The sequence below is a fragment of the Haemaphysalis longicornis genome, unplaced genomic scaffold (assembly GCF_048455015.1).
Source record: "Haemaphysalis longicornis isolate Haplotype H1 unplaced genomic scaffold, Haemaphysalis longicornis Haplotype H1 scaffold_7, whole genome shotgun sequence".
Classification (NCBI taxonomy): domain Eukaryota; kingdom Metazoa; phylum Arthropoda; class Arachnida; order Ixodida; family Ixodidae; genus Haemaphysalis; species Haemaphysalis longicornis.
In genome coordinates, this window is record NW_027526422.1 from 95526254 (window position 1) to 95552313 (window position 26060).

The 26060-nt window shown below is 47.0% G+C and overlaps 1 protein-coding gene across 1 annotated transcript in view; it reads right to left on the minus strand.

Annotated features, from left to right (window-relative positions):
- Serca (ATPase sarcoplasmic/endoplasmic reticulum Ca2+ transporting SERCA) overlaps nt 1-23986 on the minus strand; it is a 160503-nt gene extending 136517 nt beyond the window's left edge. Inside the window, exon 1 of the mRNA XM_077678082.1 lies at nt 23809-23986. The gene's annotated coding sequence lies outside the window, so the exon portion shown is untranslated. The remainder of the gene's footprint in view (nt 1-23808) is intronic.
- Nucleotides 23987-26060: the final 2074 nt, after the last annotated feature.

Consider the following 26060-nt stretch of genomic DNA (forward strand, 5'->3'; position numbering starts at 1 on the left):
AGAAGAACGTTTTTGTTGAGGGATAAAGTGGCATTTTACGGACACGTCAGAGAACATCTTGTCCAGGCCAGTTAGAATAAACAGTTATATACAGTGTGGCTGGGAAGAGCATAAAAATGAGACATAGTCGAAGCAGTTTGAATTTAGATAGGGGTTCATGGGTGTGCAAAATTAGACAGAAATAATGCATCCGTCCATCTAACGACTACGATAGTTGAACACGGAACTTTCTTCGTGCGAAATCAAATGGCAAAAGGTCAAAGTTGAAACCGCTGTGATAAATAGTCAAGGTCAAACCTCAAAGACTCAAAGTACAAACTCAGACGGCAACCAAGGAATCCGCCATGAGATTAATGCTTCACTTTCAATCATCGTCGTCGTAAAACGGAGGGGCGGATGAATTTTTAAAAATTTTCTTAGCATTTGCACTAACACATTTCATCAGAGCGTTCCCACCAAATATTACCCAGCCATTTTTCCCTCCTAATAACGTGAGCGCACACAACGTCACCCACACAAAGCGATAAAGAAAAGTCAAAGAACAAACTCAACCTAACCATAAAGCCAGAGTTAAAAAAATCCATGGCAGATAATTGGGCTTCGGCAAACAAAGGATGTCCGGTAGCCAAAAAGGGCAAAAAAAAAAGAATTTTGCTAAAAAAGAACAGAAGTGAATAGCCAATACCGGGAGTAGCAAGTTTGAAGCTCGCTGACAAATCTGCATACGAAGCGCGCGCTTTCGTGGCCAGTGCCGTAGCAGGGGCCGCGCGCAAGTTCGCCCTAATCCTCGGCTTTCTTTTTATCGGCAGTCCTTCGAGATGATCAAAGCCGGGGCGTTTTTATTAGCATCCCGGCGTTGTTTGTGCAGCGCCATCTATGGCTCGCCGGGGCCAGGCGCCTCGATCGCTGTTCCTGGCCGCCTGCCCAGACATTAGGGCCGGGCCATCTGCGCCACAGCCGGAAGGCCCACGCTGCCGCCGCTGCCGGCCCCCGGCGTCGGGGAAGCACTGAGAAGCGGCAGCTGGAGCGGCCGAGCCACTAGACGAGAGCGGGCACGACAGATAGTGCGGTATTCGGTTCCGGTACTACTGGCGTGTCGCTGAACGTTATTTAAACATGATATGCCACGCCCAGCCCATAAAGTGACCTAGAAGATACCGTACCCATAGAGTTTCATACTACTATATACTAGAGGAAATCTGGCGCCACTGTCTAGGGGAGCCGCGCTTCAGCGAGCGTTCCGTCATGTACCGGGCAGGGCATATGCGTTTCCTAGTCAGTACAGCCAGCCGTCACCTGAGCTTGCTTATGGGGGTTATATCACAGCGTAAACGTACCTAAAGTATACAAAAGCACCCGAACTGACATTAATAACACCCAAAACGGACCTGCATTGGTTAAAAACCCCGGTGTAGAAAAATATTCAACAGAAATGGCCGAAGCCGACCTAAAAGGGGAAAACCCGCCATAACGTGCAAGTAGCAGTAGCTGAAACTGACCAAAAGGCAACGAAAATACCCAAAATCTCATTTATAATGCATAAAAATGTCATAAATAGATTATATGCTTGATAACAAATGTTAAAGGGAAGGTGAAGCGGTTTTAGAATTAAAAGAAAAGTTGACTAGCAGCAAGTACACATTGAATAGTTAATGTGTACGAAATATTTTCGCAATACATGCAATAGAAGCGGCGCATTGAGCAAACAAAAGTGGCCCGATGCCCCGCCCCCATCTCGCCGCGCGATGCCGGAAGACCGAACAGCGCGGGCGAAAACCGGCTGAAAAACGTCATACCTGGACTTCCGGCCGGATCGGCCGCCTCGGCCATGCTCTTTTCGCCGTGTTTCCTTGTGAATGATACTTGTTGTTGTTATGGTTGATAACACTCATTTGTACAATTTTAGTGTTTAAAATTATGCACGAACGCCAAACGAGGCATACGTTATCATGCCGTATTCCTAAGCAGAATAATGCCACGCCGGGATGCTTGATAACATACGTAAGCGACAGCCGAGGTGGCTGTGCTTGATGACAGAGAATATACTACATTACGTTAAATACTTTGTACACCGCTCCAAGGCGGTAGTTTTTTTTTTTTTTTTTTGATGCGACGGACGTGAATGTTCACATTAGATTCTAGATTTAGGAAGGTTGGGGAATACTGCTGTACTTTGGCCGGGGATGTTTCGTTCCATTGCAGAAACCAAGTCACATTTGTTCAGAGAATACTTGTTTCGTTAAACGCGTCGGTTTTCTTTCCCTGTGGGCTCAGGACAGTGTTCAAAAAAACAATTTTTTGGCGAAACTAAAACAAGGGGCCAATCCTGATAGAAGTTCTCTCCCGGCTAAAAGGCAAACAGTATTCCTACAAAGTAAAAGAACCAAGACAACCAGATTACTCATTTTGCAAGTATACATGTCACGATAAGGTGATGTTTGCCTGGAATTAACAAAAAAAAAACACCACTCCGAACCACCACCGTGCCATAACTTGTGTTGACTGCGGGGGCCTAATTTTTTGCCCAAGATTCCGTGTGGCTGCATATTATAACCTGGCAAGCACTTGTTGTCACTGAACCTCAAGTGTGCTCCAGTGATAGTCGGTGATATATATATAATGATGATACTAAAAAAATTAGGAGCGAAGAGTAAATATACGGCCTCTGTCCGACTAGCGCGGTAAATGCTTAAATCTAGAAATGCTGAAACAGGCCAATGATTCATTATCACAAATGGTTGGTGATTGTTACCTAAAGTAACGTAACTACAACGTAACTGCCTTGTCCGACTGGTCTGTTAATTATAACGAGGTGGCCGTAATATTGAAGCAGAATGCGCAACGCACAAGCGAAAATCAATCCCTACTACAGCCAATAATGCTGAGCAGGCACAAGTATGCTGCAGTGTTTTCAGAATAAATGCGTGTGAAGCAGTGAGACGCCACTCATCGAAGTGCAGTTAGCAATCACGGAGGCGCCGTAGCGCCGCTGCCGGAATAGCGCGCGCGTGTGGGTCTGTGTACGGGGCTGGGGTGGGCGACAACGAACAAAGGAAATGCGGAAGCAGAGTCTGCTTGTTGGTTTATGCGTGTACCGGCAAGATGTGTCTCGCATATACGTTTACAGCGCATGAACGCTATTTTTTCGCGCAGTGCAAGTACGTGCTTTTCGCTGGTAGATTGTTTATAAAACGCCCATTAATCTTCGGCATAAATGGTTTTGTGTATAATAAGCAACACTTAAGGCAGTACCTAATATTAACATAAGGTATAAAATCCCCCTATGCTGGTTGCCTAATTCAAAAATATTTTGATGGAACCCACTAGTCGACGTCACAGTCACTGCTTTGGGGTTCTCTGTCGTGTAAAGCAAATTTAAGCTCCAAGATAATTGAACCAACAGCACGGGAAATTATAAAACAAACTTCCAGTCATGTGCGAAAATTAAACTGCAAGCTAAATTGTCGCAAAGGCAACCGTGCGATCGTTCGCAATGCTTGCGACAACCCGCGCGGCCGAAGGGTGTCCTCCTTTGACGTCATGACGGGCGCAACCAATCAGGGGCGTCAAAAGACGAAAAGCGCGCGTCTTTCAAACGGGCCCCGCTTTTTGTAAGATAAATGCCACTTGGACTCATGTACGATAAATTTCAATGTGATATTCGGGATCAGCGCGCAAGAAACTATATAACTGTTAATCTAACTCAAATTTTTTGGAAAGCGCTTCAGCTTCCCTTTAATATACAAATATGACAAACCTTTAAAAAAGAAAAAGAAGCGGTAACGGGATTTGGACCCGGATTAGGATGTTCGCTTCGCAGGAGTGGAACTACTACACGATCAGACCAAGCGGTACTGAGCGATTAAATTAAGGGCCACATGCACGAGGACATAGCTTCAAACATGCCCCTAGATGGCGCCATGCGTCGCTTGGCTGTGCTGACTAGGAAACGCCTATACACTACCGGGCAAGTACTAGAGTGAACTAGAAGGAGTTGAGTGGGACGAACGGAGCGCTCCACCCGAGGCGGCAAATGTCGACAGTATAGAGGGCGCTGCGGGCGAAGTGGATTCTAGTCGACTGAGCGCGCCGATGCACGCCAGCCGCGCTTTTCGCGTTTCGCCTGAATTTACTGCTCACGCAAATGCCAAACCGATTGCGGGGTTAAAAAGAACTCGTCAGGATAAACTCACAGATATTTACACAGGCTTCCCAACGATATTACGCCCGGTTTTTTGTTGTTGTTCCGTGCTCCATCGTCGAAGCGTTGCGCGAACTTTCATTGCGCCGGTGTGATTCCTTGCTGAAGCCAATCAGGGAATCAGCTTGTATTTCAATGTTACGCAAATTTCTAAGCACCGTTCTCTACGAAATAAAACATTTAATGATGTTGTGAAGCTAACTTCCGTGTCACACTTTCTACTACACGAATTTGCAGTTGTGGCCTTCAGGCTGTCCGGAGCGCCCTTGAGCGATCGCTGCCAGCACCGCAGTGCTTTGCTCAGTTCTTTGTGCGCCTTTTGAAACTGCCGTTTGATATTCTTAACCTCTTTACTTTTTTCTTGTGACCACGACGTTCTGGGCGTACCAGCCCACTACTAGGGGTATGCTACCGTTTGCTAAGGTATAGCGAGATATACATTACAACACTTTCAACTTTCAACACTTCACTTTCAACTCCACTAATTCTTGCAGGCTAAAAGTGACACTGAAATTGAATTGTCGAGCTCTTATTCGTAGATGGACGTCACAGTTCAACCCCTGTGCTCTCTTTTTTAAATTGAATGGAGGAAGTCTTAACTTCTTAGAGGGCGTCTACACTTTTAGATGCGACGCTTAGAGGAGCATCTCTTGCCGGCGGCCCTGTCCTGCGTCCGTCGTCGTTGTCCGCGTCCGTACAGCTGCGTCTCTCCTCCGCTCACCCCCTCTCCTCTCTCCGATAGCGAACACTCTCGCCCAACATCTGCAGGCGCGTGGCGCAGCGCACTCTCACTCCGCCGGTGGGCGACGCAAGGGCGCTGTGCGCATGTGCAGCGCCCTCTCTCTCCGCGGTCTCCTCTCCTTCGGGCGCGCTGCGCATATAAGCGGAGTGCCGCGCTCCGGCCGGTCTCTCAGTCGACGGTCGTCCGCGCTACGCTTGCTCTCTCTCTCTCTCTCTCTCTCTCTCTCTCTCTCTCTCTCTCTCTCTCTCTCTCTCTCTCTCTCTCTCTCGCATTACCCGACGATTGCTCACGCAATTCTAGTAATCGACCCAACGGAAACGCCCAATGGAACCCCCTTCAGCGTCGCATCACACCAGGGTTCCCGCGAGGGGAGGTGGGCGTAATTTTTTTGCTTTTATGTTTCGCAAAGAAGCGATAACAGCAAGCCCCTTCGCGGCTTCCTCCCAAACTACCGCAATGATGTCGCACTAGTTTTTAATCCTCTATGATGGCATGTCAGCCTTTACAGGACTCAGGTTTGCCTTTATCTTCTGTTCACTTCAGTGGGTTGTCTGTTAAAAAGATCCTGCAACACGTTTTTCAACTTTTTTTTTCTTAATCTTAAATGCTTTGAGAACGTGCACAACAAACACATTCACTTCTTGGAATAAGGGACGCAAATTACCTCAGCTAGGAATTACTGCAAGCATGCTCTTTGCCAATCAGATAACTTTGAAACTTGCTCAAAAGGTTTTTCTTTCTCGGTCTTGGCGTTCTTAGAGCGCTCGAATGACGTATTTAGAGTAATGAAAAAAAATCGCCACAAGCAAAACAAGAACGGAAGGCGGATCTGCTGAAACGAGCAAATCATGCAGTGCCGCTCCGTGCTGGCGATAACTGTAGCTTTTGCAGTGCTTCAAGACATGAAGGAAAGAGTGACAGCGTTTACCGAAAGTGTTGCAGAGTCCCTTTAATGGGTGGTTTATACAAGGTGAACTCGCCTGAGACCCGGAAGACGCCGCCCTTCTAACTTGACAGTGCGCCGTCACGGATGTCAGCAAATCGGGGAGGAGCGTTGCCAAAAATAAATGCCCTTCCGAAAGCAATTTTTCTACGCAATAAAAAAATTATTGCCACTTGGTAACAAAATAAAATGAAATAAGAACCCAGAGCGTTGGTTACTCGCCGTGAATTTTAACGCAATGATGTGATTATACAGTGTCTGTATCTCGCTTCAGTGCCAATTTCCTCATTTTACATTTGCTTACATTCAAGTTTGGCATTCCTGGATAATTTTATCTCTGTATGTCCTGCAGCACTATTTTCATCTCCTGTGAGCCACGTTAAAAGCGATGTCATTTCTTTTCACATTACTGTCCTCAAACCCTGGGCTTTTGAAAGGTATGCAGTTTCCTCAGTAAATGCTTTGTGGGTGCAAAATAGTAGGCACTGAGATAGGCACATTGGGAGGCATAAGCGACACAAGCGATGACATACGCTGGCCCCATATAAGCGAGGGAAGTAGTGTATGCGGGTGCTGTTCTCATGCGGGGATAGAGGTAAATACCACCGTATTTTTGCGATTCTAAGCACCCCCCCCCCCCTTCCTCGATTCAAAGCACCCGACCCCTACTTTAAGAAAACAAATTTGGGAAAAAAGTTAGCATGCTAATGTAAGCACCCCCTTTCCTGCGAGAAATCGCGTGCTTCCCAAGCCACAAATCGTGAATCCTCTTTCGGTTTAAGCCCGAGCTGTCACAGCCACGTAATATTTGACTTTTCGTGCACGGCCAGGCTAGAGGGGTGCCTAGCCCCGCTGTGTCTCGTGTTGCAGCGGTCCAACAATACACGACGGGAAAGCGGCAGAAAGCGTCTCCGTCCACTATCGCAATGTGGGTTTCAGACATCCAAGTCGACGTTGTTCGCATCATTTATGAAGCATTAAATTACAAGCTACTCAATCGAACAGAAGACCACCTGCTGTGAGATAATGAGAGCGGCGGCTAAAGGGGTGCGACGGGCCCGAGTTGTAGTGAGAGTGACTGGGTATCAAACGTAAGCGATCGGTTTACAGCCTGTGCCTTCTTTTTAAGGTTTGCTGAATAAAAAGCATTCCCTCCATCGGTGTCATCTTGATACCGCTGCGACAAAACGGGGGTCATTCTAGATTTTCGGATCTAAGTACCCCCCTCTCTTTGGGCATCGCAATAATGGAAAAAATGGGGTGCTTAGAATCGAGTAAATACGGCATTTATTTTTCTTTCTCTGACGCAACACCGACTCCCGCGTCATGTGGCACAACCCCATAAAATGCGCGAGTCCGAGGGAATCAAAATAAAGGTCTCTAAAGAAAGCCGCAGGGAGTGCGGCGAAAACAAGTCGTAAACCTAGGCCTACCTGCTGACGGAATAAAAACCTTGCTTGTTGTGAAGACGGAAAGGTTAACTATGTAAATAGGAGTAGGAATATGTTTAGGTAACGGGCATTTGCCTAGGATGGGGACGCTGAAGCGCAGGGAATCCGCTCGGTAATGCAGGGAAGGAAACCCACAGCTTTGACTATTCTCTCCAATGCCCCTCCCACTGGGAAAATATATCACACTTGCGCGGGTTCTCCAAGAGCTGGCAGAATGGCAGCGTTTGCATTTTTATGCGTGTCGCTCCTTTGCGGTACGAATCTGCTGTTTATCCTTCTGCAACTCCCCCTTTGCTACTTATATTAAAGGCAATACAGTTAAACCTGGATGTAACGAACCTCTTTGTAACGAATTCCCGGATTTAACGAACCTTTTCAATTCCCCATTGCCATCCCCCTTGAAACCCATATGTTTGCGACCTATATGTAACGAAGACGTTGCGACGGTGTTAACCTTGATGCAACAAATTAGCTACGCTGATGAGGCTTTTCTTTTTTTTTCAGCTTTTTCTGTAAAATCGTTAGGAGAAATGCACTAATTCAGCGAACTTCGCCAGTACCGGAAACTACCGTGCGTGTCCAATATGTCAATGCGGTGTCAGTTAGGTGCTAAGCCTGCTTGTCGGCGTATAGTCGTGAGTCTCCACTGTAATACCTGTGGTGTTGCTTCGTCGGTGATGAGTTCCGACAAAACGAAAATTTCTTTCTTTTCAAGACAAACTCGCAATTCTAAATGGTGTCTCCACCGGCGAGAAAGAATAACGTCGCTACCCGGTACATTATATCCCAGTTAACACCCTCTCAACAATTTTGTGGCAAAGAGCACAGAGTTCGCGAAAAGGCGCTCTTTTAGCAAAGGTTTGGTTCTTAAACGCGTTAAGGCACAGAAATGTGTCAAACGGCATAAGTGATAGTTAAAAGTTTGTGGGAAAACAGCAGGCGCAATTTGCGCACTTTTTTTACGGTGAAATAAATCCTTATATATAAACCATCACTTATCTCAAGTATCTCGGCTCCGTTTCTGCTTCATTCACGCGAGCCTCAACTCAAAACCTGCATGCAACAAAAACCTCGATGTAACGAAAAGTTGCGAAATCTTTGTCGACTTCGTCATATCCAGGTTTAATAATAGTCTTTCTCGGGCTACTTAAACGCGATTTTCACCTGTCGGTATGCCTGTCTGAGCCGCCCAGCCAAAAAGTAAAATAACTCTGAAACAAGAAGTGCATGTGGGCAGAATTTTCGCAAACTACTAAATCTGGTACCATTTTTCGTACTCGTCAACGTTGTCGAGCAAAAAGAAAACGTTCGGCATCTTTGAGGAAAAACATCAATATATAACTGGTACTATGCAGTGTTCTTTCGTTTACAATAGGTGTGCGCTTGATATTTACGCTAGCAAATGAAAAAAATACGCGTTGAGAACAATATTTTGAACCCAAAATACAAAAAGAGCTCGCGTCCAAACCTATACCACATGGCGGCCTTCCAAGCCCTACAGTGACTGATGGTTCGAATAGATGATGCGCGAGCAGTGGAACCCGGGAAAATTGAAGTAAATTGAGGAAACCTCCACCATGTTTACTGCGGGAGGAGGAGCGAGACGTTAGGTGAAGGCCGTGAGAGGTGGACGGGGGAGAAGAGAGGCATTTTCGAGGTAGGCGTGGCAGAAGACCATCGTCCTCCGATGACATTTGCAGCGAACCGAGCAGATACGCAGCCATTTTTTAACAGCCAAGCTGTTTATCAAATCGCAATTTTTTCGCGTCCGCAGTTTGAAAAACCAAGAAATTGACGAGCACGTGCACGTGAGCGCGGGCCTCGCGGCGACCGCCCGGCAGTTAACAAAACCAAGAAAATGCCTAGCGCTCGTGTGTGCGTGCCACGCGACGACTTCCAGCGTCCTCTGCGTAGGTTCGTCGAGGAAAGCATACCACTTAGGGAAATTGGCGAAGATCAGATAAAAAAAAAAAGCGTTCGCCGCATTCGCGGCAACACTTGCTCGGAACGAGAAAGACACGTCATAGCGTAGGACCCTCCAAAGTGGTGTCCAAAGATTATCACCTCAAAAAAAAAAAAAAAAAGAAGCTCACACTTATATCAACAATGATGGAGTAAAGGTCGTTGCGGCAGCGAAGACAAAGCAAATCGGCTGCAATCGCGTACTTAAAGGAGCCATGAAGAGAAAACACAAGTTTGGTTCATTCAAAAGATTGCCTCGTTAGAATCCTACTGACACCACTTTTAACCTAAACTTCTCTCTAATAAAATACATAATTAGGAAAAAGGGGAATGGCCATGCGACCCACTAGCTCATTTCCCGCAACAGAACATATGATGTCATACCAGACAGCTCTGCGAATGGCGGAGGGCGGCAAAGGCAAACGCAAATTAGGCAGAGCTTATAAGCTTGCCGAACGAGCTATTTGCGCTTAAATTTAGGGCACACTTTTTTTTAAATCCCTAAGAATGGTGGGACAAACAGTGGAAGTTACGAAAGCACACGTAAACATAGAAGTACCGATGAGTACTGCTGTTGGTACTGCGCGCACTATGCTTGGTTTAGCTGCGCAGGACTGCGGGGCTTTGGGGTTGTTTCAGACTACACTGGCCGATTGACGCAAGCGACGATATCCTACGTAACCGTATTTGTCGAGCGAGCACCATGTTTCACGAAACGATTGTCTCCACGAGAAAAACAAGCCAGTTACAAATACGTTCACAAAGAAACCAAAGGCCGAAAACGGCTTGCCGCGGTGTGGTGGCGCCATCTACGTTCACTAATGGTAAACAAGGCCCTGTGATGTCATTGCAGACCACGAAAACGCACAATTTAGCGGGAAAATAAGAATTCTAACTTTAAATTAATTAATTTCTCACTGAATAAAGCATCGTTTGCCCTCGGACAAGCGCTGGGGGCACTATAGAACACAAAATCTTTGGAATAACACAAACTTGTATTTTCTCTTCATGGCTCCTTTAATCCTTCTTGGTGGTCGTAAAAGTCGCGTACAGCTTCGCGGCCTTCAAGTCATGCGCTTTAGCGTGAGCTCCCCTCTTTCGTTGGGGATTCTATCTCCTCCTCCTCTTTTTAGCGTAATATTTCTTTTATTTATCCTTCCCTGCAATAATTCTGGTCCCTAAAATATTTCCCCACAAAACGTGTGTGTGAGAATGCACGCGTGGGTAAGTGTGTGCGTGTGTTTTGGTGCCCGTCGGCATGTGTGAGTGTCCGTGTAGCAGTGCGAAAATGTCATCGTGGACTGTCGAAACGCCATCGATAGACAATGGATGGTATACTACAATAACACTCTTTTTTGGTAATTGCACAAATAGGCCTGCGGCAGCCGCCGGTTCCACCTAAATTGCGCCAGAAACCAATGCCAAGTCATGCAAGGTGTGGGGGACTGGCATGAAGACGAATATGCCACTGCTCTAGAGGCTGTGCGTACGTGTTTAAAATACGCGGCCAAATATTTTTAACACATAAGTGTTTCATTCCCGGATACATGAAGGTTTCACTAACGTCATATCCGTCACGAAAGTGACGCTTGCACAACGAAGCAAGCGGCGTGTAAAAGGTGCACCCCTGCACACTGGGTCTTCTTGCAGGGAAGCAACCTCTAGTACTAAAGAGTACATTATACTTTAGGTTGTTCGTTTTCGGGTTTTGTATTTTAACACGAAAGGTTTTTATGCCGCGATACCACAAGATTTCACTGACGTCATATGCGTCACGGAAATGACGCCAGTACACCTTTGCCGAAGCGACCCGCCAGCACGACGTCGCTCGCCAGGCGCACCCACAAGACAGCCGCCAACCCGCAAATCATGCTCAGAAGCAGAGTTCGCTGCACAGTTCACTTTCGTGTTTTACTGATTCCTATGACAAAGGAATCAACCACAGTTTTTTATGAATGAAGTCCGACACATAGACTGAAAGAAAGATCGGATTACTCAAGAACAAGTTTAAAAATTGGAAGAAGGTTATGGAAGAAGGCTCATGTAAAAATACGCAAAAAAACAACAAAAAAGGAGACGAGAGGGCGCTGGGGTCGTATGTTTCCTGTTTCCAACGTTTCCATAGGAACGTGCTGCCACTAAGATTGGTCTTGTCTTAGAGGGTTTCTTGTTGTAATATCGCGGCTTTGTATTGTGCGCTTGCGCTCCTAGCAACTTCTACCATTCCAGGACGAGACAGCCAGCTGCATTAGCACGGGGCCAAGAATGGCCTAGTTCGGAAGAAAATGCGACCCTGCAAAAGTAAAAAGTGCTGATCTTTATACACATTGCACAAACACGAGAGAAAAAATGACACGAAGTTAGGCAAGAAAGAGCGCATGCCTCGTAAATAATGATTACTAGTAGCTACGGCTCCTCCACGAAAGCCCATGGTTGAGCCGCTGAGACAAGCATACGTGTTTCCTGGTTTATCTGTAATATTCGTTGTACGGTGATAATCGTTGTACGGTGTGTATCCTGGCTGCAACATGCTTGAAGGAGTGTTAATTGCTTTAGAGAATGATCGATGCCGCCTTAGCTCCTCAGCTTCAGTGCGATTTGTTGTAAAAATCCAACTGCGATTACTCAGTTCCGCAATAAAAACTGTGGTTGATTCCTCTGTCATAGGAGTCGGCAAAAAAAAGAAAGTGAAATGTGCAGCGCGAAATCTGCAGCTGAGCATGATTTGCGGGTCGGCGGCTGTCTTAGGGGTCTGCTTGGCGAGCGACGTCGTGCTGGCGGCTCGGTTCGGCAAAGGTGTACTGGCGTCATTTCCATGACGGATATGACGTCACTGAAATCTTGGAGTATCCCGCCACAAAACACTTTCGTGTTAAAATATAAAACCCGAAAACTAACAATCCTAAGTATAACATACTCGTTAGCACTAAAGGTTGCTTCCCGGCAAGAAGACCCTGTGTGCAGGGGTGCACCCTTTACAGGACGCTTGCTTCGTTGTATTGGCGTCATTTCCGTGATGGATATGACGTCACTCAAATGTTTGTGTATCCCTGAATAAAACACTTTTGTGGTAATAACGAAAAATGAACCGGAAGGCTACCCGAGGACTCCCATCTGCTTGCCACTGTATGTTTCGTGGTTGCCTCTTGACGTCGAATCGGGCGCAGTATAATTAGACCTCGTCGGCAGTGCCAGCAGGCTTGGCTTCAGGGAAGCAAAAGCTAACTAACCAATGCGGAAGAGAGTAGACAATGTTGAAAACAGAAAAGGCCAGTGTGTTCCACTGCCTTGCAGGTGCCTCCCTGTAGGACGACCCCCGGGGAGATTAAGGGGGCTAAGTTGTGCCAGCGCTTTGCGCAACCATCACTTCACGGGTGGGCGCACCGCTGTCGGTGTGTGCCCGCCAAGTCGCTCGCGAAGAAATAGGCGCGTGCACGAAATGCGGCCAAAATTCACGCTTTACGCAACTTGTTGTTGCCGGATTCCTGAAGCTCCTTAGCGCTAAATAGCTCGTGTGCGCATGCGTGAAAGTTTGCACTTGCCAGCGCCGAACACCCCGGGCGTTTTGCTTATTGCTTTGCAGAAACCGTTGGCACCGGCAGTAATGCCTTATTGTTGGAAATTGTCGGTAAAACTGGGCCGATGTTCACAAAGCTGTTCACTCGTGAGACAAAGCGTAAGAAAAGTTTGGGATCAGCTGGCATGCCCGTTTGGTACCTCGTCAAAAGCGAGGTGATAGCCAAAGAATCACAAACTGTTCTTAGGATGTGTAAATGCGAACAACTTTTGTAGCGTAAGCTTCACTGGCCGAGGTTGAGTGGTTTCGCGTGTGCCGTGAAGGGCCGTTCTGCGCAAGCGCGAGGAGCATTCGATTGGTTTAGATCGGATCGGATTGGATTGGCTTGGATTGGATTGAATTGGATTAAATTGGATTGTGTTGGATTGAAATCCAATCTAATTGGAGTACGGCTGTGTAAAGAATTGGATCTGCTCATTCGCTGGTCTGCGCATTACAGAGGAGTGACGTCATAGCCGCGGCAGACGCACTGGCGCCGGCGCGTGCCTAGCTCTGCGCCTCCGTTGCGCAGCAGTCAAGTCTGACGCTGCGCCGGAGCCGCTTGATAGCCGTTTCGCGTGGCTTCTGGAGAGCTGTGCTGCGAATGCTCGAGGAGCAGTGATTGGACTGGATCGAATTGGATTGGATTGGGTTAGATTGGAAATCGTTTTAGCAGCAGTAAGCATGATAATCAGCTAATCGTAGACAATCAGGAAACCTAAGAATAACCAGCTGTACCTTAGCTCACGCTACGTATATCCTCGCATAGCCGAGCTAAGCCACTGCTAATTTTTTTAATGTGGGACCTAACGATACTTTATTCAACTGACCTCTTTTTAATGTGAAAGCTTTAAATAGCCCTTTGAGCAAAAAAAAAATAAATAAAAAGAACGGCGTCCGGCGTCCGCAGCAGAAAAAAACGGCTCCTTCGGAGGCGTCCTACCGCACGAGGCGATCTATATCACAAGGCCTTACACGGCACAAGCTTGAGCGAAAAAGACGGTGTCCGGCATCAGCTTTCCTAATAGCAAATCGGCCCTTTCCTTAGACATTCCATAGCGTGAGCTTAAACTATAGGTACACGGTCAGAGGGGAAGAATAAGCAGCAAATTCGCCGTCGTCGTCAACCCTCCAATTACACGGCGGCATCAACGAGGGGTGGAGCAACGCGTAGGAGATAGATCGAGGCCATTAGAAAGCGGTAAGCCCGATCGCAAAGCAAAGCGTCTCCAGCGGCAAGGTTGCAAAGGCCTTCGACAACACGAGTCGAAACAAGGCGTCTCGGGTGTTCAACTGAACATCCATGCTTTCATATTCGCAACGCATAAGTGCATAGGTGTCTCCGGATTTTTTCAACCTCGTGCTGCGCATTTCCTTAACGATGCGCTGCTATGAGATGCGAGTGCCAGTAGTGTTTCAGCAATGACTGCAAAAACACAAGCGTTTGAAACGTCTGTAGATAGGTGACAGTTGTAATGCCCCCGTCAACGTACTCGCCGACGCCTCCATTTTTATTGCTATTATTGTGACTGTTAAATGTTTATGCGAAGAGGCTAAACCCCTTATAGAGTGCAAAAGTCTGTGTCCGTCGTCTGCAGCAGCAAAGCGGCTCCTAAATTAAAGTATTTGCGACGTGTCACCCATAACCGTGCATACGAGAAAAGAAGCGTGGTCCTAGGCGATGTCATTGGCGGCGACGCATTTGACGGTGCACTCTTGGGTAATTGTAATTTTTTCCTGGTCCAGTTTTCGTAGCCGGAGTAATTGTGAGTACTGGAAGGTGAGGTAGTAGGTATTGGCGTATCTTTCCTGCAGCGAACGACTGAAGAATTGGAGTCCCTGCCATTGTGTCTATTGCGCCCTGGAAAGGATAAGTAATGGAATTAACGTTCTAAGAAACGACCACCAAAAGAGGCCCTACAGGTGCAACCGCTACGGAATAAGCTATCCGTCATCGCTGAACGTTCGGTTCCATTTCTGACAGTTGGCCTGAATTTTCGCCCAGTGTAAACATCTCTCTCTCTCTCGCTCTTTCCAGGACGACCCACATCGGGCCTGTCAGAAGCAACCTTCGACGCCCAAAAGGCGCGACGGCTAGCTCGTCGCTTACGTCACTCGGGTGGCACGGAAAGTTGGCAGCCCCGCGAGAAAACGGCAGGTCACGGCCGTGGGCCGTCAAGCGCCGTTATGACCGGCGAGACTGGGAATGCGCTAAACATAAACACGCACCAGGGGCTTTGAACGGCCGCTCACAAGAGAAGATCGCCAGCCGTACGCCCCCGACTCGCGCTCACGTCAGTGTCAAGGATCTTGACACCGTGGCGAGACGTGATTGCGTCCCCGTGACAAAGAAGAAGTCGTCACGTTCAGCCTCCCAAATTTTTAATAATATAGCGGGGACGACGACCGATCGGACGGTGTTCAGCAGCAAAATAGGCGAGAGTACGCGCACGCGCATAGAGCTATTTGCTGTATGAGTGTCGTCTGCTACGCTGTTTCCTTGAGAGCGGTACACCCACAGCCGCTGCATCTGAATGACTTCGTTCACGAGAAACCGTGGTTATTTGAAGCGCATACGCGTATCAAATGCGCGTTCCTTTTTTCTTTCAGATCACTTGCCCCGAACAGCGTGAGGAATGCCACTGGAAAGATAAATAAAAGTAGAACAGGACGGGTTTCTTGGCCGGAATGGCCTCAGGCCGCTGCGCGATATAACGCGATTAATAAAAAATCTCATAAAAGATTAGCAGTGGCTTATCTGGGCTATGCGTAGATATACGTAGCGTGAGCTAAGGTTCAGCAGTCAAATCTAATACAATCCAATCCAATTCAATCCAATCCAATACAGTCCAGTTCATTTCAGTTATGGTGGTTTCTAGCCACCATAGTTCAGCCACCATATCCCTTCTAGCCACCATAGTCCAGTCCAGTCCACTCCAGTGCAGTCCAGTCCAGTCCAGTCCAGTCCGGTCCAGTCCACTCCAATCCAGCCAAGTCCAGTACAGTCCAGTCCAATCCAGTCCAGTCACTGCTCCTCGCGCGTGCGCAGCACGGCTCTCCAGGAGCAACGCGAAACGGCTATCAAGCGGCTCCGGGGCAGCGTCATACTTGGCTACTTCGCAACGGAGGCGCACAGCTGGGCACGCGCCGGCGCCAGTGCGTCTGCCGAGGCTATGACGTCACTCCTCTGGAATGCACAGACCGGTGAATGTGCAGACCCAATTCTCTGCACACCCGTACTCCAATTGGATTGGATTTCTAATCCAATACAATCCAATCCGATTTAATCCGATCCAATCCATTACGATCCAAATCTATCCAATCCAATGCTCGTCGCGCGTGCGTAGCACGGCCCTTCAGGGTTCCACGCGAAACTGCTCAACCTCGCCCAGTGTAGCTTACGCTAAAAAAAAGGCTTGTGTCCTACGCTGCTTAGCTACTTTTGGGAGTAGCAAAACGGCCTTGAAAGATAAAAAACAAAGGAGATCAGCGGAGCAGACGACGCTCCGCGCAGCAGATAGTTCTATGCGCGTGCGCGTACTCTCGCCTATTTCGCCGGTGAACACCGTGATAAGGCGCTGGCATGCCGATCGGTCGTCGTTCCCGCTATATTATTAAAAATTTAGGAAGCTGTACGCTGGTTCTGAGGTTCCAAAAAGTGGGAAGAGTATTAAAAACGATAGTCTTTCTTGGTATTCGTGAACGTGAAGATTTTGTTCGGGTCCTCTCACAGCACTCGATTTTGACTTTTTTTTTCTTATTTTGGGAAGTCCCGCACGGAAGTTACACCTAGGCTTTGATGCGCGCAGTACGGGAGGGCTCCGGATTAATTTGGACCACGTAGGGATCTTTAACGCGCGCGGATATCTTGACACACGAGCGTTTTCACTTTTCGTCTCCATCTGAAAAACGGCCACCGCTGCCGGGGATCGAACCCCCGTCCTTGGACTCAGTAGCACAATGCCTTAGCCACTGCGCCACTGCGGCAGGTAACATCGAGGCAGGCTCACACGACTCGACTGCCCGGACAACATACGATTGAAATGTTAGTGCACAAGAAGTATAGATATAGACAAGACTATTTCAAACTTACTGCCATGGTTAATACATGCCAGCACTATGAAGGGCAAAAAAAATCTCAGACATATTTGAGGCAAAATATACAAGTACATAACCAAGAGGGCGAGTGTTCGAATAATGAAGAGTACACGTCATATTGCTTTAACGATGACAATTAAAAAGAAGGTGAAGGAAGCTCACATTAACGCGTAAGACTTGAAGGCAGCGAAGCTGTACGAAACTTTACGACCATCACAAAGGTCCACGATTGCAGCCGATTTGCTTTTTCTTCGCTGCCGCAACAACATTTACTCCGTCTTTGTTGCTATAAGTGTGAGCTTCTTTCATTTTTTTTTTTTTTTGCTAATGATAATCATTGCACATCACCTTCGAGGGGTGGAGGGGCGTACGCTATGGCGTGTTTTTCTCGTTCCGAGCAAGTGTTGCCCCGATTACGACGAACGCTGGAGCTTTTTTTCGCCAACCTTGGCCAATCTTCTTAAGTGGGGATGCTTGGCTTGACAAACGTGCACAGGAGACGCAGAGCGGTCGCTGCGAGGCACGCACACACGAGCACTCGACATTTTCTTGGTTGTTTAAAGACGATAGTCTTTCTTGGGCTACTTCAACCCAGAAATTTTGGTCTGTCTGTATGTCTGTATGTCTGTCTGTCCGTCTGTCTGTCTGTGACTCGATTCAGCCACCCGGCCAAAGCAAAACAATGCCTGCGCAATAGTCTTATATAGTCATTGCTAAATCTACCCGTCTATGTCCGGTGCAATGTTCATACTTGTCAACATTGTTGAAGAAGAACAAGACATTACGCAAATATGAGACAACAAATCAATACAGAAGTTGTATTTGCAGTGTTCCTTTATAAAAAAAATCAAACATGCTAGACTTTTGCGAAATTGAATACTTCATCAACTGCAGAAAAAGAATTCACTCCGCCGTCGCCTGCTGTAGCCCGCGCCACTATAGCTTCTGGCGCCATTTTAAGAAATCAACCGGCAACAGTTACGCAAGGTTCCACTAGATAGGTTCCACGTTCTGCTTGCAACGCACGTGGAGTAGGGAAACGCGGTTCTATAAACGTTGAAGTAGGGCGCCTCGATTAACGAGCGTCTTCGCCGTACGGCAGCTTTCGCATCGAGACACCCGGTTTGGAGCAGTGGAACGCGGGAAATTTAAAATGATTGAAGCAAACCTTTGTAGTCTTTACCTTGGGAGGAGCGCGACGCAAGAGGAACAACATGAGAGGTGAGCGGGAAAGCGAAGGGAGGCATTTACTTCGCAAAAGCCGATAAAGACTATCGTCTTTTGACGGCATTTGCAACGAAAGGAGCAGATACGCGGCCAATTTTTTTAACTGCCGGGCAGTTGGTGCAATCATGGCCCTTCTCACTAAGTGGGTATGCTTGGCTTGACGAACGTGGGCAGGGGACGCCGCGCAGTCGTCGCGAGGCACGCACACCCGAGCGCTCGGCATTTCCTTGCATGGTTTTGTTAACTGCCGGGCGGTCACCGCGAGGCCCGTGCTCACGTGATCGCGCTCAGCAGTTTCTTGGTATTTTTAACGTCGGGCATAAGAAATTACGATAAGCTAATCAGCTTCGCTGTTAAAAACCACCGGATAAAAATGGTAGGGTAGTAAGGAGAGACAAAAGCAAGCACTAATAAAGGAGATCGAGGCTCGAGGCATTCCAAAAACATGAAATGATTACCGCCGTGATAGGCAGATTAACAGGTTGTGACTACATTAAGTCGCTACAGCGCTAACAGAAAACGGGAATTGCAGACTACAATACAGTGACACTGCAAGACAATAGAAAATGTTGACAAATGTTTTCTCCAACAAGCGTGACTACTTTTACTACCACCCTTACGTGGCCGTGAAAGCTGAAAACACTTTTTAAAGTCCACTCCTAGCGTTCACTTTCCTTCTGCAAAGCCACAAGCTTGGTCACCTAAGGCTGCTAAACACTGAGAAGTCATCACCGACCAGAATAAGCGCAAGCGACATCGAGACGTGTTATGTAGCTACGCAGGGGCGGACTTTGGCACGGCTGGGATTGGAGAGAATGAATTTGTCGCCGAGCTGCCGAAGAAGATGGTTTAAACCAACCTGCAAACTTGGAACCACTCGCGAAGCTGATAGAGACAACAGTGTGAGTACTTCTAACCGAGACCTAAATGTGATTCAACGCAGTTGGTTGCCTGGGTTCTGACCTAGGATGTCATGTCAAAAGCACATACATGCGTTCGATGGCCGCGACGTGACGTGTGCGATCCAGTTCTATTACCGCGCCTTTATCTTGAATAATTGTGCCATGAAAACAATAAAAAATTGTCGAAGCTTGCACTACGTCGCCCAAGGCTTGAACAATAGCGAAGCTGCTGCAGGATTTCTTTCTACATGAGCACTGAAGGACACACCACCACGCATTGCATTAAGTTTGAAACTATTTATATGTTCCGGCGTCACTTTTCTCTGTGGTGGCAGTATCGTCGTCATAACCATTTATATCGTCCTGCTCCTCATGCGGGACGGGCGGGCCCGGATCGTTTTGTCCACAGGCTTTCACATTTCTCCCAAAGTTGAAGGTGTCAGCACGCCCTATAACCGGCGGCAAGCGGCTTCGCGAACTGGGCGTCTGTAGCGCGAGTTATCTTGTGCTCCCTCTTGAGGCACGGACGCACGTGAACTGTTTTCTTGGTATTCTTTGCGAGCGCCACGCGCAAGCCTGGACGATGCCAGAAGCTCCTCGTAAGGCGCGTGCTCACGTACGCGGTAAACGGTGGGAGTATACCTATGACCCGGGATTTTTTTATGATGCTGCACACATTACGGCCAGCAACAATAGCTCCGCTGTTAAAAACATCGTTATTGAACGGGGTAAAACCACGTCTGCCGAGCGGTAGCACGGTTTTTATGCCGAGAGCGTGGAGTGTCCACGCACACGATTGCGCCGCAAGACAAAAGCGCGAACAGCAGTAAACTTGGACGCAGGCAGCGCCTCCTTGTATCATTTTCTGATGCTATACGCACCCTTACTCATGGCCGGGCTGGAGCGGCGGTGCGCCGGTGGCACCGGGCTAGGGCGGCGGCTAGAGTGGCGGCGCGCGCCGCCGCTCTAGCCCGGCCATGCCTTACTCTTCCTCTGTTCGCCTCCTCTTACTCCCTTGCCTTGAAACAAATGATCGATTAGATGCTTTCGCTGCGCAACCGCACGAGGTGCTGGCTTGACCTTGGTTGAGTTTGAAGGTCAGATTGAGGGGACGACGCGTCTTTTGGGTTTAGACCTGTACTATGGAAGCTTTTTCTCTGAGAGAAGAAGTGAACAGCGAAAACATAACTGGTAACCACGGCATTTCGGAGAAGGACGAGGAAAACTTTATTTTATGAGAATAAAAGTGAGTAAGGGCATGTAGCCCTCCGCACAGGTGTTGTCCCTATTCCGGGACCCCATCGGTCGACGCCGGCGCTTTCGCCCATTGATCTATAGTCCTTTAGGACTCCAGCACCAAGAAATTGAGCATGGCCGCCTCTTATACCTCTCTGGGGAGTGGTTGGGGGATAAAGCAGGATTTTTATGACAAGCCCACACCTTGTGAAAGGTATCGTACACCCTCCCGCAGTGCGCACACCACCCATCTATTTTAGGGTCGAAATTGTTTGCTTCTTCAGGACACATAAATGTCTTCGACTCCACGCGCCGCAGTATTCTCCCATCGGCTTTGCTCGGACCCTTTGCAGGGACTCGATGGAGCTGGCGGTTATCGCAGTAATGGTTTAGGATGTCTCTAAACCGTTTTCACTGTCACCAGAATATGTCCAGTTGACCTGAGAACGCTGAGTACATCAAAAAAAAAAAAAAAAACGCACAGAGAAGCATCTAAATATAAAAATTAATGTTTGCGAAATTAAAACGCCTTTTCCCTTTGTGGGTTGTCTGAGAAGACGTATTCGTGCCTGGTGACATGCAATAAAGATATCTGCACAACTGTAAAGACAGGCACATAGCTGCCCAGTTCTGAGCGCGTTCCCTGGCAACGCACTGTGGATTTACATAACATGGTGTGACATTGTAGGGGAGGCTCGTGAATTGACTTTGAAATTCAATTTCATTTATTACACCTTAAGGCCCCGACGACATTACGTAAGGGTGGGGGGGTGGGGGTGGGAAGGGGGGCATACATCGAAGTTGCTACAGCTTCATAGTAACACGAAAAAAGGGCACACTGATTGCAAGAAACAACTGAAAGAAGTACATAATAAAATAAAGTTAATGACAAAAAATGGTAAAGTAGGGAACATCTGAGCTGCGCTGTGACTCGTCACTTAGTTTTTTGTATCGCATCCAATTTTAGGCTTGCTTCGAAGAAGGCCTAAAAATGATTTGAGCATGCACACTTGACAAAAAACATATTTCTTTCTTTCCTTCTAAAAGTGTATTTCGGTGTAATTTAGGCCATGAAGCATTAGCATGTGTTTGTTCGGCATACCCTTACGAACGCCCCACAAAACAGCGTCCTCAAGTCAGGTGGTCATAGAGTCAATTAAATTTGTTTAGCAATGTTCGATGAAACTTTCATTTGGTTCCCATGCTTGCGTTTGCTATTGAGACGTAAACTGGAATTTAGATAACATTCTTTTGTTTGCCTACTTTTGGAGGGACATTTTGGCACGACTTTGGTCAAGAATACTATTTCTACTTCTCATGTCCTGCTTCCTCCACCCTCTATTTTTTGAAGAGCTCATTCCCTGCTCCGCGGGATGGAAGGAAGGAACAGCACAGGGTTACAAATATAATACTACGGGCCTTCACTGTGTAGTTTCCTTCTCGACATGCGTAACATATTACAGTTTAAAATTTTGCTCTGTGACGCGCGCGTTCGAACTCACCAAGTTAGTGCCGCTGCTGTCACCCCTGACACGCCTAAGAATGAAGCGACGGCTGGGGCCTTGATGCTTTGTTTCAGAATATGCATTAATCAAACAGATGACAGAGTCTTTAGTACTTTTTTTCTGCCTTCCTGCATGCTGTGTCAAACGGTTAATTTTGTATCGAGGTTTAATCGTCGCCTTATGTAGTTTCAAGCTTATATAGTGTACCTTCTTAAACTCTACGGGCTGCTTGGATTTTTTACTGCCGGCACCACCGACAAAGATCATTAATCCATTCGCTTCCTGCCCTTTTTGTTTTTAACTTTCCAGGTCTTTTTTATTTCTAGTTCCCCTTAAAAACAAAAATAACCTGGAAAAACAAACCAGTTCCACTTAATACAAATAAATGAAAAGGGACGAAAGCCCAAAAGTATTTCTACCCGGAAAACAAATTAGTACGTGAAGAAAAGAGCAGACCCAAAGATCAAACAATAACTAGAGCCTAATTATTACAACGCCTGTTAGACAGGCCAGTCTCTCACCACTGACGCCCAAGCGAATGCATTAAACAAGCTTTCATGACTCCGTTCGTGGTTCCTATATTAACGTAATTTTGCTGGTACACTCTGAGGCAATCCCCTAGTTCAGCTTCACTGCAACGCCCTGGAGTGACTATCTATGCCACCAATTAAGGAAATTCGGTTAATGACAATAACATGCACACATCTGACTAAAAAATTGGATTTGCGCTGTGGAAGCGCAGACGGTCATGTTCGCACTGCGAAATACTACTGCGAAATAACGTTTGAGCCAAATCGTATGCTCGACATCGTCGTTCGTCGAAGTTATATTGTCGGCTACATGGACTAGTCTATCGAGCCCTTGTGGCAATGCTAATAACCCCTCAATACCCATTGAGGTGTATAGAACAGCGGTGTTCGTTTTTTGCCTTGTGACTTATTTTTCTCCTCAACGTTTGGTATACCCTTTACGAAGTCCGTCATCTGCTATTGGCGCGATGTTATAGCAGCGTTAAGATTGGTAGCAATTTTTTGTAGATATTCGCTATGTCAAATGCAACGGACAGAGGTAGTGCGTCTATTACATGACTGATGTGTATTTTACTCAAATAAAGGTCGGACTCCGTGATTTACGATTGTAAAAATGGCGGTAACATATTGTGCGCTTCCGGTCGTTGCCGTGATGAAAGATTAAAGTTCGAATTAAAAAGGGAGCCTTAGGACAAAACTGGACAAAATTATAAATGCAAGGGAAAACAGAAAAATTAAGATTAGCAGCAACGAAAACGAGAAGCGCAAAGGGGGCCACACAATGTAAATTTTGAAGTAATTCTTGTAGGGGGCTGGAACTTTCAGCGCTTAAGGTCAGAATAAAATTTGTCCCTGAAATTTAGTAGCTAATCAACGGAGGAAGGAAGTGTGGTGGCTATTTATAGCTCCCCAAGCGTTTATGTTTAGAAGCAAGTAAAAACCGAAAACGGTATTACAGTAATGGCACGAGTTTTCTTTGTATCAGTATACAAGTGAGAACTAAGGTACCCCGCAAATAATCGCAAGGAGCCCAACAACGCCCATAAGATATGCAAATAATTGTCCGGGGCAGTAATGGTTGTTGCAAGCCTATTTCGGCTTCAACTGCACCACGTCAATTAAGCCGAGATGCAAGTTCCCGTAAAAAAAAAAAAAAAACATTTTTGGACACACGCAGATTCCGCGTAATATTCAAGGACAACTTCATTGCGCATATAGCGTCATAAATGGTGTAGAGGTCGTCCTTAATCCACCGAGAGTGCTTGTATTACAAAGAGCACACATTCAGCGCTAAATACCCGTCCAAAGCACGGAACAGAAAGCTTTACAAATAGTACAGAATCAGACCGATAAACGCGTCGTATTGCGCAATCATGGTACACGAAGGAACTAATTTCGTCCGCAAGGGTCGTTCGTTCGTAGAGCAAGAACCTTCGTATCTTTCAGATGACTCACCTCAGGGACGAGCAAGCCGTCGGCGCCGTGACCTTTCTCCTGGATATGGACACAAACCCCCGAAGCAAGCGTACAGAAAGAAAAAAAAAACGAAGAAAAAAGAAGAGTGGTCTGGGGCGGCTCCCAGAAGGCGGGGTGAAGAGCGGCGAGAGGTCGTCTCCAAGCACAGGGCCAAGGCACCAGCTAAGACTGATCCCAGCTAGGACTAAAAGCGCTCCTCGCGAGGGGAGCCCAGGTCTTTGCTGGCAGCGGTGGTGAATTGCCTTCCCTCCCGCACCCGCTTTCTCTCCCGGTCAGCGTTCTTCACGTCTCCCTCCCCTCTTTCCCCTCCTTCATCACTGCACTCTCTACTTAGTCTTTTCTTGAATCTCCCCGCCCCTTCTCTCATGTATCCATCCTTGTCTCCCCTCCTTTTGATGTCCTTCTTCGAGTACTTTCTATCACTCTTCTCGGGGGCTTCTTGATCGTCTTGCGATGCCACAGGCTTTGCGCTCTATTCTAATCCTTTCAGCTCTACGTTTCGCCATTATTTACCCTGTCTCTTTTTCTCTCTCTCTCGCTCCTTCGCGATTCACTCTTCCCTTCTTCTTGGCATTCGCTTCCCGCCATTGCTTCGAGTCCACCGGTCTTCTTTGCACCGTCCTTGCATTTGGTTCACACTTCTTATCTTGCTGCTGCCTCCAGTGAGACCTACGGTGAGTGCTGCCAACTCTAGGGGGAACGCAGCTGAGAATATGACTGGGGTAAAGAAAGCTCGGGGGAAGGTACGGGGGGCGGTAAAGTGGTCGCTTTAAATAAATAACAATAAAGTTTTCTCGGGGCGAGGGAGACAGCCAGCGACACAGACGAAGTCAGCAGCAAGACGTTGGAGAACGCAGGGGACAAGGATGAGTGGGGAGGAGGAGGGTGCTTTGTTATTTGCGTCTCGGTGGCCGTCTTGTTTTGTTTCTTTGCTTTACATACTAATTTTGTTTACAAGCGCCCGTTCTTCTTCTAGTTGTCAACGTGCTTCGGCCTATACCACCCCAGCCTGCTTCACTATACCAAAGAAAGAAAGCGCGGCGTATCTCTTGGCTGGGCGATGAAGTCTTTGCACTTAATGGAGACATTTTAACACACACCGTTGGCACTGAAGAAAGGAAAGAACAAACTGCTAAGAAACGAAAGCGACAAAGTACAGGACCACTTTCCATATGCGGGAATCAATTCTACCTTGTTCACATACGCAGCAGGAAAAGATCAGAAAGGTCTCTTGGAAAGATTTTGATAGGAAGGTTAAGCCGCAGCTTTGTTTAAATGGGAAGCAGTTAAAAATACAGGTAGTCGTTATCGTCATAGTTGTAGTAGTTGTAGTACATATAGTAACAGAAGAAGTGGTGGCAGCAGCAATAATAGTAGTAGTTGTAGTAGTGGTAATAGTGGTGGTGGTGGTGGCTGTGGTAGCAGCAGTGGTAGTAGTAGTGGTGGTGGTAGTAGCATCAGTAATAGTAGCAGTAGTAATAATAGTAGTAGTAGGGGTGGTGGTAGTAGCGGCAATAGTAGTAGTAGTGGTAATAGCAGTAGTGATAGTAGTAGTAGCAGCAGCAGCAGTAGCATTAGTAGTAGTATAGGTTGTTGTTTGTGGTTGGCGGGAGAGGAAAAGGAAAGGAAAGGCACTGTGGATGATAGCAGTAGTAGCACTAATAATAGCAACAGCAATATTGTAGTAGTAGTAGTAGCAATAAGAGTAGTAGGGGTGGTGCTAATGGTTATAGCAGTTGTACTAAAGGTGGCGAGGGGGGGTGGTTGTGGTAGCAGTAGTAGTAGTAGTAGTAGTAGTAGTAGTAGTAGTACCATTATCATCACCGCTACTTCTACTACTACTACTACTACCATCATCATCATTATATTTAGAGATACAGGATGGAAACAAAAGGAAGGGAATAGGAGCTATACAACACACAAGCCCACACAGAAGATGGTAGCAAACACAAGCACTTCCTACTTTGTACTTTATTCCTTTCTACGACATTTGTACCTGTCGTTATACATACAATCCCCACTACGTCACATTAACATATCACCCCATAGTAAGCGATTCTACCACAGCTTCTGCTTCCGCTGTGTGCATTTTGTTGGGATCGACGATGAACTGATTCCAGCCTGGAACACAACAAAATGTCAAAAGAAACCCGATAAGCGCCAATTGCAGATGCATCGTATTAAATGCTTGTCTCGAAGAATTGTTTACTTGCATTCTTTCTCTTAGTACT